Here is a 13239-nt window from a genome sequence, read left to right as displayed (position 1 = left end):
TAAACATGAATGACAATTTTTTTATAGAGGACCATACAGCACAGCTCGAAAGAGATAAAACTCAGCCCACTTCCACTCAGGCAATAGAACAGGTGAATAGTTTCTCCTACCTGCCAGGGTGCCCTGTACACACCCTGTTGAAAGAACAGACAGCCTTTTAAATGGCTAGTTCCACTCCTACACATTGTGAAGATTATCACTCTTGAGGTCTTAAAGAACAGGGCCAAAATAATTACAAACCACCAACAACCACTTCATAGGACTGACAGAGAGGTCCGGCCACAAGCTTGAAAATTAAAGCTTGACCTCTGGAATATGATCCTCCTGAACTAGCAGGCGGCAATTTGTCCGTGAGGAGAAGCCTTGGTGTGAGTGAACTCTGAAGGTTACAGGTGATGTTCCCCCCCACCCCCATCCCCCGCCCCCAACCTGGGTGGCACTGACTAAGGAATGGTGCTCCTGTGAAGAAACGGGCCACTGCTAGTCTAAGTGGAACAACAGAGTGTTCTATTGGTTTCCCTGGGCCTAAGCTGTCTCAGGTACCACTGTTCTAACTAGGTGACTCGCCCGCCTGGGAGCAGCTTGCAAATGCTGACTAGATTGCGGTGGGTAGAAGGGAGCTCCCTGCTTACCCTGGCCTAGGCCCTTCACCTTACAGTGGGCTTCCTGAATACTTCCCATGCCTGGGAAAATCAATGGGGGTGATTTACACAGACCTTCTCCTCCACCTAGGACAGTAGAATGATATTATCATTAATATGTCATCTCTCTTCCACTCAATAGACCCTGGGTGACATGGCGAATGACACTGGAAATAGGAATGTCTCCTGCAAAGCTCCATTCACTGGAAGCGTGAGAACGTGCGGGCTGACACTGAGATAAACCTAACACGGTGAGCTCAGAGACCAGCTGTGTCAGCAGGAGAAGGAGGGCTGAGTGCAAACACAGACGCACAGTAAAGATGAGTGGCAGGCAGCTGTAGCACTCTGTGACTTGAGAAATCAAGGGCCGGAGAATAAGTAGATCAATGGCTACTACCACACGCAGCCATAGGCTCCATCCCCAGCCTGTGCCTACCACACACAGACACGGGTTCCATCTCCTCCCTTGAAGAGAGTAAGTAAATAGAAATGGCCCTCCAGGCGGATGCCTGCAATCCCAAGGCCTCGGAGACGAAGGTAGGAGAATCTGAAGTTCACTGTCATCCTCAGCTGCATAATTAGTTCAAAGCCAGCCTAAACTTCCCAAGACTCTGCCTCAAAACAGCAGAAACTAAACAACTTAAATGAATATAAATAAGTGACTAGGAAAGGGGCCAGTATGGTAAGAATGAGTGTTACAGGTTTGTCCTGTCAGGGCCTCCATACTACCTGATGTGTATACCACATCTCTTGCTTCCTGTCATCCTCATTGCAACATAAAAACCATCAAGTCGTCACCTGTGGAGGGGTGGGGGGAAGGGGTCATGAAGAAGGCACAGCTCTGGTACTGGTCAAGATCAAAGGCCAACAGGAATGGTTCAACCCCTCGGAGGTTAGGTTGATAGGCCTTGTGGAATTATCCCTCCCACAAGGAAGACTAACTCCACAGATCTGCAACCTACATCTGTTGCAACGCTTCTGGAATCCACGGTGTAACTGCGGCCCCACAGGATCCCATGGTCCATTCCGGCACATCCCTCCTGATTTATTTCATCGGCTGCTATGTACTGTACACCATCTAAGCACCCGGCACGATTAGTCCCTGGGACTGGAGCTGACAACTAGAACTTGAGCCTTCCTGTTGAAGAAGGCTGCATGTCAGCAAATCCAACAGATTGTTCCTGTGGCAGGCCGATGCCACAGCAAAAAGAGAGAGCAGGGACTGCCAGGCACCAGGGCATGGCGCCCACACAGGCGAGTGTGGAAGGCTCACTCTTAGAAGAAGCCTAAAGGAAGCAAGCCAGGGAACCACCTGTCTCGGGGCAGTAAGACAAAAGGCTGGGGATGGGTTCCAGGAAGCAGGGGAGTGTAAGGAGATGATGAGGCCAAAAAAGGAGGTGGCCTGACCACACCGAGACCAAGCGGCCACCAGGAGGACTTATGGCCCTGAGTCTCTTCCTGCTATGCCCACAGCGGCCTCCTTGCCACCCCGCTCTCTGTCCAGCCTTGCTCTGCTCTCACTCGGAGGATCAAAAGCACATCTGTTCTCTACTTGGGCACTCCGCAAATAACCAAGGACAGAGCCGAGCTCAGCCCAGCCGTGATTTCAGGCTGGTCATCTACACGTCCAACGTTCAGCGACTGCTGTACACTGTCCTAGCAAACACTAGCTGGTTTAAGCTCCCCCAGGAATGAACGAAACACTCCAACCCTCAGGCTGTGATTGTGGCCAGGAGTTCCCTCCCCAAAGCCTCCTGGTGCACTCACTGGTGACCGGATGAAGAGAGATGACCAGCCACAAGGAGCCTGGTGCTCCATGTGGTGCTGCAGCAGAACCATGCCCCAGGGATGCTCTTCTAGACACGATGCAGTCTAATCTCAGCCTAACGACGGCGTAACAGCACCATCTCCTTCAGTCACTTTTAAATGAAAAGGCAGCTGCCGTGACTTGTGTAGATGCTAATATAGAGACACGTTTCTATTTCTAATTAAGTCACTCAGAGGTGTAGACAGTCAGAAGTGGGACTCAGCCTCATTTCACCTCTTGCCCGGAAATCTCATTTATCCTATTTCCCATGAACCCCTCCGGTCTCTTCCCACAGGGTTGTATACACAGCCACAACAACAGTGGGTCAGTTTGGGAATGTCTTTCTTACTTCACGATGGTATCAGAGTGCAGACTTGGAATCCAAGTGTGGACCTTTTCCTGGGCTCGGGCACCATTTGTCTGATCCTGTTTCCCGGGCAACATTAGTGACTGAAGCTCCTAGCTGGCCTCAGGATCCTGAGGGGAAACCATAGCACTCTACAGTGTGCTGCTGTGAAACGAGCTAAAATGCTCAGTGACGTGAGTGGAATAATAGAATTCCCTTTTTGTTTTGTTCTGTTTTGGTTTTTCAATCCAGAGTTTCTCTGTAGCCCTAGCTGCCCGGGAACTCACTCTGTAGACCAGGCTGGCCTTGAACTTAGAGATTTGCCTGCCTCTGCCTCCCAAGTACTGGGATCGAAGGTGTGTACCACCACTGCCCAGTGATCAATTGAGTATCTTCAACTTGCAATGAGATTTTAGGATATAAGTCTGTAGTCAAGGACCACCTGTATGCATACACATGTCTATATAGCAAAGACTCACAATGGTTTTTGTTCACATTTCTGTGTTTTCTCACATTTATTTATTTATTATTTTATTTTATCTGCATATAAGGATGGTAGGTAAGTACTATGATGTCTGTAGAGGTCAAAGGCCAACCTGGAGAAGTCAGTTAGTTCTCCACCATGTAGGTTCCAGGGATTGAACTCAGATCTTTAGTCTTGGATGCAAGTGCCTTTACCAGACGAGTCACATGACTCCCCTTTGCTTCCACTTCTAATGTCAGTTTTTCTGTGACAGTTCCTACTCGGTGATGTGTCTTGGAACTCCTCCTAGATTAGTATATTTAAATATTTGTCCCTTGCAATAATAACTGTCTCCTTGCTAAGGGACAGTTACATAGCTACCCAGTTTTCACAAAAACTACCCTTCCCTTCCCTAACAAAACACATTTCCCTTGTGTAGAGCTTTTCTAACCCATCCATTCCCCCCTGTCCTTCCAGACCCGGAACCCTGTCTTCTGTTTATTAACAATTCCTTTAGATTGTAGATTGTAAGCTTGACTTTTCATGGTCACTTAAGCCAATAAAAAGTGTTAAATATGGAATGTCACCAAAGACTCCCTTTCAGCGCTGCAAGGTTTGAGTTTGGACTTTTAGGGATAAATGAACTTAGTGATATCTAGTTTTCAGGCTTCTGTGTTGATATAAAGTGACTATGACATTTTATCACACAATTTGCAAAAAGAAAAAAAAATAATGCTTGCCACCTCATGAACCATTTGAAAAGGGCTGTTTATTGAGATCTTCCTATGATCTCGAAGACGAAGATGGGTGTGGAAGGCGCCATGTTGGTGGAAGACGTGGGAGAAGTGGCTGCTGTACTGCGTACAGCAGAGAGCTGCAACAGGTGTGCCAAAGCCCGCAACAGCTCGGGCGGGGGTCCCACGGTTTGGGTTTCGATTGGATTTTGTGGACCATGACAGACCACTAACTTTCAGGAAAGACCTGAGACTCGTGGTTAGTTTGGTCTCTTTTTGTTTCGGTGAGGCGCTTAATAACTTTCCAAGGGCTCCTTTCACTGGTTGCTATCATTTATAACTGACCCTGACCGAAGGGTTTCTTGGAAGCTCTTACCCACAAGTAGAATAGGCAGTCAGGCGGAATGCCTCTCTCTGCTGCCACCTGCAGTCCAGGGTGAGTAATTGCAGGGTGTCGCCTCGCAATTCCCTTGCGCATCAAGACATTCCTCAGCCACCCTACACAGAAACGGTTCTGGGGTTTGCATTTTACACACACACACACACACACACACACACACACACACACACACACACACACTTAGTGTAAAAGGGATCTTGAAGTTCATACGCAGTATTTCCTCACAAATGGGACAAAGACAGTCCTAGCCACTTTGTGTGGCTTTGAAGCTGTACTTGGCCTTACATAGTTTCAATCGTTGGCTCTTCCATTATATCATAACTGCAATGAAGTCTGGTGACTTCTTTCTCAACACTCTTCTATGCAGGGACATTCCTTACTCTGACGTCATTGGGTAATATCAAGGTGGGACATCTCTGAAGGGTCAGAATTCCTTGGTTTTCTGCCCCGTGTTTCTCTGCTTGTGGTAGGGAATGGAACTCAGGGCCTCACACATGTGGTCTGCCCCTGAGCTACACCCAGGCGCCTTTATATTCTTAAGGACAGAGGTCACCATTCAAACAATTCCAGGCCTTTCACAAATGTGACATTTATTCCTCATAACCTCAAAAAATGAGTTAAGGAAAATTCTGAATCATAATAACTCAAAAAGGCATTTTCCCACCTACCAAACCTTTTCCAAAAGGAAAATGCAATCTCAACTGAACAGATTTGTAAACCCCTTTCAGAGAATCACTATTGACACCGACCAAGATGTCTACCAACAAAGTATGCTCTGTTCACAGAATAGAGGCTCCTTCCGCCTTAAAAAGGAGGGAGAATGTGACTCACGTGACCTGGACAAACCTTGAGGACACCATGCTAAGTTAAACAGGGCAGACACAAAGGTACAAATATCCTCCTGTAGTTCCAGGAGAGGCCAAGACAATATAAAGACAGAATGACTGTCAAGAATTAGAGGGAAAGAGGAGCAGGGGAAGGGGGTATTGATTAATTGGTATCATTTGGCTCAGCTTGGGGGATGAGACAGTTTTGGAGATGGCTGGTGGAGTTGGTCACACAGCCATCCGATAAATTACACACTTAAAAACAGTTAAGATAGCTGGGTGGTGGTGGCTCTTGCCTTTAATTCCAGCCAAAGACAGGTGGATCTCTGAGTTTGAGACCAGCCTGATCTACAGAGTGAGTTCCAGGACACCCAAGACTATACAGAGGGGAAAAGCGGGGAAAAAGAAAGAAAAAAAAAACCAGTTAAAATGACAGCTTGTTTAAATATTCTTACCACAAGGTTTTAATGAGGAGGAAAAAAAATCTCTTTTGTGCACACAATAGACAGTAGACGGCCCACAGTGGAAGACACAGCCATTGAGAACGTGCTCCGAATGCAGACACGATGACACTGTTGACCACTCTGGCTTGCTTTATTAGTGCTGTGCTACACCAAAGTAAACTCCAATGCCTATAGAAATTAACCACAGGCATTGAACAAGTGAGGCAAGTTGGCACAGGTAACTGAAGCTTAACCAGCCTTGTGGAAAACAACTGTGTTCTAGTCTGCTCAAGTTCTGTGAGGGAGAAATACCAGAAAACCATCCTGCCTCACGATGATGAGACAGCCAGTAGTGACTTTGCTCCTCTGAGAGCCACGGACAGTATTCTTGGAAGCCTATGCCAAGTAGAATGTTGCAAATATTATCCTCAAACAATGTTGATTAAAAATGGGGGTCGAGCCCCAAGGCAGCTCTTCAGAGCTCCAGTTCTCTAGGTTCCTGGCTGGCTGAGCCCGGGACAGCTTATCTCTTAAAGCCCGCATGGATTCATGTTTATGTCAATGAACTTATTTAGGAATTTTCATCTCTATCCAATTCAGAAACAGAAGTTTTAATAATCATCACATCTCCTAGAGTCACAAGTAGGTGTGAGATTGCAAAGTCACCTGCTGCCAACTATAACTTCCTGAGTTCAATGCATTGGGCCCCAACTCCTGCAAGGTTTCCTCTGACCTCCATGCATGGGCTGCAACATGTGTCTGTATATGGGCACACAAACAAACATAATAGAAGAAAAATTTAAAAGTCTCCCCAAAACACACTCCCAGTACTCCTGGAAGTGGCTGCATTTTTCTCCCCCCCTCCTTCCTTCCCTTTCCTCTTCTCACCTGCCCTCCCTCCCCTCCCTTCCCTTCTCCTCCCTTCCATTCTTTTCTTGTTCCCACCTTTTCTTTCCTCTGCTTGCCTTTTTGGGGAACAAACCACTTGGATATACCTCCAGGCCTGGTTTTTGCTTTGTTTTATTTCATTCTTTACTTTGAGACAAAGTCCCACAGGCTGCTTAGGCTGCTTTGAACTCACTCTGTAGTCCAAGTAGGCCTTAAGATTCAGTCCTCCTGCCTCAGCCTGAACAGTGAGGATATTGGCCTGTGCCATCAGGGCCCACCATCAACTAAGTTTTTAAGGGAGGCAGGACATGGACACCTTTTAATTCTAGCATTCGCTTCCTTGCTCGATTTTCCTCTTGGCTCATTCTTCATTCTGGGGTAAGGAGAGGAGAAGACAGGGAGGGGTCTGGGTTCAGTCAGAGCAGAACTTCTCAACCTGTGGGTCACAACCCCTTTGGCAATGATATCAGATATTTACAATTTATAACAGCAGCAACATTACAGTTGTGAAGTAGCAACAAAATAATTTTATGGTTGGAGGTCACCACAACATGAGGAGACATATGAAAAGACCCCAGCCTTAGGAAGATTGAGAACCACTGAGTCAGGAGAGAGGGAGCCAGGGCAGATCTACGCTTTCAGGACTGTTATGGGCGAGTTAAGGTAAAATCTTCTCAAAAAGGAAGGCATGACAAACGTACAAGATTAATTCTCTGAGTTCCCTATATCTGCCCAAAGTGTTAAAAGATGATTTATTGCATCTATTTACAGAACTAAATAGAAAAATCCAGAAGGTTTGGGAGAAAGCTTAATTGAATCCAAGGACGACTTCACAGAAAAACAAACAAAAACATGAACTTACCTAGGCTCTAAAGTAGTTGGAAAGCCCTTTGAACTCAGGCCTGGAAACTTGTAGAACAAAGGACAGCCACGCAGAGTTGCGTTGTGCTTCAGAGCTCTGTGTGTGTGTGTGTGTGTGTGTGTGTATGTGGGGGGAGGGTGGGTCAGGGGTGTGTGTGGGGTCAGTGTGTGTGTGTGTGTATGTGGGGGGAGGGTGGGTCAGGGGTGTGTGTGTGTGTGTGAGGGTGTGGGGGTGAGGGGGGTCATGCTGTGGGGGGGCTATGCTGTGGGGGGGGTCAGGGTGTGTGTCAGGATAGGCGCTGAATACCGGGTGCAGACCCCTGAACAGAAGGTCTTGGGGCGTGGTGAAGCATATCTGTCAGCCCAGCACTCCCCAAATAAAAGCAGGCGGACCAAGGTTATGGTTATTCTTAACTGAATAATGAGTTTGAAGCCAGTCTAGGTCACACAGCAGAGGACAGAGGGGTCACAGAAACATGCCGGAGCAGTGGGAAACAGAAATGAGGTAACTGGGGTATCTATGTTGACAGATAAGACTGAGTTAAGCATGTTGAAAAAGAGTCATGTATGAAGTGGGATGATAAGGCAGGCATTAGAAAGGATCGGCAGAAACTCATGACGTAGATGATCAGGGCTATGGGATAGGGGCATGGCCCAAGGGATAGGGGCGTGGCCCAGTCTTGATCAGCATGCGAGAAGTCCTGTGTTGCTGCACAAAATCATCAGGGCCAGAAACATGCATGTGGGCAGCGTCCTCTGAGCTTCTATCAGGGGTCACGTAATGGGCATCTCTGGACACAATCACTGAAGGAAAACAGGAGAAGAGCAGGCGGGGGAGGGACAAGGTCTGGATTCTGAGTGAGAGTACCAGGGGCTGGGAAAGGGAAGAAAGAAAACAGAATGCTGAGCTCTCCCTATGGTCAGAAAAGGCATTGGGATCCCATAGAGTAACATTGTAACAGTACAGAATGTTTGTAACTCTTGGGAAACGCAAGGGAAATAACAGGGAACCTTAGGGAGGCTGGTGGAGCCAGCTAGAGTGGGTGATTGCTTCCCTGAAGGGCACTTTTAGAACTGCTAACACAGTCACAAGGACTGGACGTGTATACCCCACACCTGTCAATCATTAGTTAAAGCACAGTGAGACAGCTAGCAGGCAAAGTCCAATGAAAGGCAGGTGTTGAGGGCAATCTGACCAGGAATGGTATTTGGAGATCTCATGGCCAGAGCTCAGGCAGCAGGAATGAAGCCAAAGGTGAGACTGAGAAGGCAACACTGAGGAGGTAGTACTGGAGGGCGCTGGGTGGGCTGACAGACATCCCTAGACAGCAGAATTTTGAAGCAAAATCACAAGGACACACAGCTCATAGCTCTTAGGATGGCTTACCAAAAAGACCAGATAGCAAGTGCTGAGATGTGGGTATAGCTTCGCTTGGAAATGCAAAGAGTATAGGCATTGTAAAAACCACATGGGACTGCCTCAAATGTAAAAATAACAGTGCATTAGGACCCCAACTGAGTATAGTCCTAAAAGACGGGAAACTGATACGGCAGACACACACTTCCATGCTGACTTCTATGTTGACTCTGTCCACACAGACATGGAATCAACATGTGAATCCACCCACAGATGAATGGATGAAGAAAAATATGCTATAATATACGCAGGGAGGGGCAGCCTGTCACCAAGCCCGATGCCCTGGGTTCAATCCTTGGGACCCACGGGGCATAAAGAGAAAACAGAATCCCATTAGTTCTGCTCTGACCTCCACCTGTGTTCCAGGGCATGTCCAGACACACGCCACTTTAAAAAAAACATGTACAACGTATATGTTTTTAATGTGCCAGCTAAAAATAAGTTTGGAGGAAAGAAGGTGTAACACTTTGGGGGTGGAGACTGCAGGATCACATACAAGTTTAGGGTTGTCCTTAGGTACACTGAACTCGAGGGCCGACTGGGACACAAGACCCCGATTCAAAAACATAAATAAATGTATTGATTTGTTTTAATTTGAAAACAATTCTGAAATAGAAACTCTGTCCATTGGAAGCACACAGATAAAAATGAAGGATATCCTGTTAAGGGAAATAAGCCAGACGCAGAAAGATGGTGAATGGCCTCGTGGCCGTGTGGACTGTTGCATGAGGTTAGTTAAGGTAGTAGTTACAGGACACTGGGGACACTGAGGATGTGGGGATCTGAGTCAAGAACACAGCAGAAGACTGAGTCTTGGCTACTGTACAGGGCGGTGACTAGAGTCACCTTTAGTGGGACTGGGGCACAGCTCAGTGACAGAACACTGTATGAATATGCTCTAGACCCTAGACTATCTCCTGAGTGCTGGGATCAAAGGCCTGAGCCACAACCTCCAGGCTTTGTTTGATCTTGGTGCTGTATTTACATGTAAAGAAACAACACATGACTGATAAACATATATAGCTATTCTGTCAAAAGAGAAATAAAACTTTAAAATGTGAGAGGTTTGGGGCAAAGGCCAGTGGGTGTGAATGGAAGTCTAGCAGAACCAGAGTCCTGACCCTGCTGTGTATGTCTGCCCGGTCTCTCCACCTTCTTGGCTGTGCTCTGTGCTCTTGGCCCCACCCGCATCCTTACTGAGCTTGCAAGGATTGAGACCAACCATTGGACTTTTAATTTATTCCCCTACCAAGCAGCAGGGAATCTTTCTACACACAGGATCTGGGGCACCTGGCTCTCTCAGCCTTCCCTGCCTCCACACCTCCAAGGCAGGTTGTGTGAGGTGAAGAGCATCAAAATTGGGACACAGGTCTGATGGAGGTCCCTGCCCCCTCCAGCCTGTCCATGCAGTCAGAAGCTATGAGCAGAAGCCTTGTTATAGCCTTTCCCAGAGAACTGGAAGCAGCGAAACAATACCTCCCCACCCCAGTCAGCTCCCTGACCAAAACAAGGACAGAGCCAAATGAAGCAGTGCTACAGCTGCAATATCAGCAGCGAGAGGCTGGTGGATTGCAATTTCAAAGCCAGCCTGGGGAGGCAGAAAAATGGCTTAGCGGTTTTGACCTAGGTTTGGTTCCCAGCACCCACGTGGTAACTCACAACTATCTGTAACTCCAGTTCCAGAGAATCTGAGCCCCTCTTCTCTTTAGTAAGTTTTTGAGCCATGCTGGGATACCTAATGAGACCCTGTCTAGAACTAAACTACAAACCGAAAATAACAATAATGGCGAGACACTGGCCCCAGCAACGGCCTGAAAACATCAGCCCTGACACAAGCAATGAGCCACCCAGAGCATCGGAACAGAACATTGGAGCAATTGTTTTAGACCAAGGTCACTTATTCAATGGCCACCGAGGTCAGGTGACTGAAAGGCATCAGCAGCTTTTAATACAATGCCTGGTAGTTTATTGGTGTGGCCCAGACCCATACTATTAAATGTTACATTTCCTCACACCGACTTCAGGCCAACTCAGTTGACAGGGGTCCATGGAGTGGGGCTTGGGCACCAGAATGAAGGCCATGTACAAAAGTCCCACTTGGGATCCCCCTTGATGACAGTGGAAATGAGAGAAGAGAGAGGGGAGGATTCACAGTTCCTGATTCAGCTTTCATGAGTGAGGCTCTAGGGCAAGGCCGTGGCTGGCTGTTCTCTCCCAACAGTCAAGGAGTAAATAAGGCTTCCTTCCTACCAGGTGCCCAGATCCCTGTTGCCTAGGTGACCCTTTCTTTGGCCCATCCTCCTTCTTTAAATGCCTCCTCTTTGGGGGCTAGGAAACCTCACATCTCAGGTGTGCCAAGGCTATTCATGGGTTTCCTGAACTCACTTCCCATGGTACAATCCTTTGCAGCAGAACTAGGCCACCCAAACAGTACCTGCATTGCCTGCCTGCTCTCACAACCATTCCGATTCTGAAGATAAAACTCCCCAAAGCAACTTCTGTCTTAAAACAGAAAACAAAAACTGCAAAACTCCATGAGCCTCTCTTCCCAGAAAGAGAGTCTCCTTCCCGGAATTTAGAATGCCAACCCCACCCAGGGTTGCTACTGTGTGGGTTTGGGCTTTGACTACCCTCTCCCCCTTTTCTTTAATTGGCATTGCAATCTAATCACAGGGTATATTTAAATCCTGGATTGGATAAAAGGGTACGGAAATATTCCAGTAGGCTGTCTTTAACTTGGACGGGCAGCCCTAATGAGAAAGATAGCCGTCTGAGAAGCCCTGGCCAGATCTTTATCACACAGCGATTTGAAGAATTTATCATGAGTATCGGTGAGCGCGTCTAAAATCTGTAAACTGCTCTGACTTTTGCCTCAACCCTTTCTCTCATAGCTAAGTCCTGTGACAGCCATTTGAGTCTGGAGGTATTAGGCCCAGTGTTCAGATAAAGAAACTGAGCTCAGTGCATTTCGCTTCCCCTGAGGGAATGGGACTCATAATAATACAAAACAGCTTCTAATGCCAGACACCCACGTTCACACAACCTTTAAGTGTTCAAGCTAATTTAAATGATACCAAGATAAGAAAGTGGTTGACAGAGTCCCTGCCACATGGGTCTCAAGGAATCTAATTGTCCCTTCTCTTTGCCAATGCTGGCATCTCTAGGATGCCAACAGAGTGGGTGTGGCCTTCCCCGAGTTACAGTCAAACCGACTGAGGAGAACCAGAGGGCTTGTCCAAAGAAGACATAGAACAAGCCACCAAGCTGGAATTTGAAAGACCTAAGTCTCCTGTGTTTCTTTATGACTCAGTCGGGCTGTAGGCCCTAGAGAGCTTTTCGTAACTGGCAAATTATTTTAATGTCTCTGGTATTTCAACAGCTAGCACTCAGCCTTAGATATGTGCTTTCCTTGAGTTCACCACAGCATCAGGGCATCAGGCATGGTAGTACATACTTGTAATCTCAGCACCGTGGGAGGGAGAAGAAGGGCCAGAGGTTCAAAGCCATCCTGGCCACACAGAAAGTTTGATCGAGGTCAGCCTGGGTTACCTGAGACCCTTTCACATAAAAAAAAAAAAAAAGTAAAAATATTAAGAACACGGTTTGATGGTACCGTGCCTGCTTGGCATGTGTGAGATTCTGGGTTTCATTGCCAACCCTGCAAAAACATTATAATATCAATTATTAATTAATTGTTAGCAGGCCAGTGACTTCAACTAAAGCTCCTCAGAGAGGGAATCTTTTAGCAAGCAGACAGGAAGTGGACTCAAAAACCAGCCACCACTTCAGGGTCAAGAGTACAAGTGTATGAATTCTGAAGTAGGGAGGCCAAGACAAACAGCAGGAAAATGATCTTTTACTAATCCACACGTATTACTTCCTCCTCCGCAGAAGCCAGAAGCAGGCAGCACCCCGAGTTCCAAAGGAAAGGAGACTATGTACTGCTTGTAAACTTGCAGCAGGCACTTGGGACACCCCTCATTTCAGACGGGAGGCCCCTCAGGATTCAAGGTGTGAAAAAGAGGCTCTAATTACAGGCACTGCCGGGGTACTGGGCCAGTGTGGGTGATTCAGCAGGCTTCTGACTTCTCTTTGAGTTCGTGCCAGAACGAGGTCAAGACTGGTTTGTCGGAGAGGCTTTAGAGCCTTGTTTCCCACATCTAATGAGGAAGCCTAAGAGTCTCTGGACAGTGAAGGAATGATAGCATTGCAGACTCTGGAGGAGGAAGAGCTGGAGGCAGGGGGGAATCACAGGCCCTCAGGCCCCAGGGTCCTGGGCCAGCACAATAAAAAGCCAGAGGGTGTCCGTATGAGCCGAGGGGACAAGCTGGAGGCAGCCAGAGACCAGCCCACCGAGATGAGGATGGCATGCAGAGTAAGAAAATCGCAGGAAACCTGGGCCGTGACCAGGA

This window comes from Rattus norvegicus, chromosome 15 (assembly GCF_036323735.1).
Source record: "Rattus norvegicus strain BN/NHsdMcwi chromosome 15, GRCr8, whole genome shotgun sequence".
NCBI classification, from domain to species: Eukaryota; Metazoa; Chordata; class Mammalia; order Rodentia; family Muridae; genus Rattus; species Rattus norvegicus.
Note: the sequence above shows the minus strand (reverse complement) of the source record.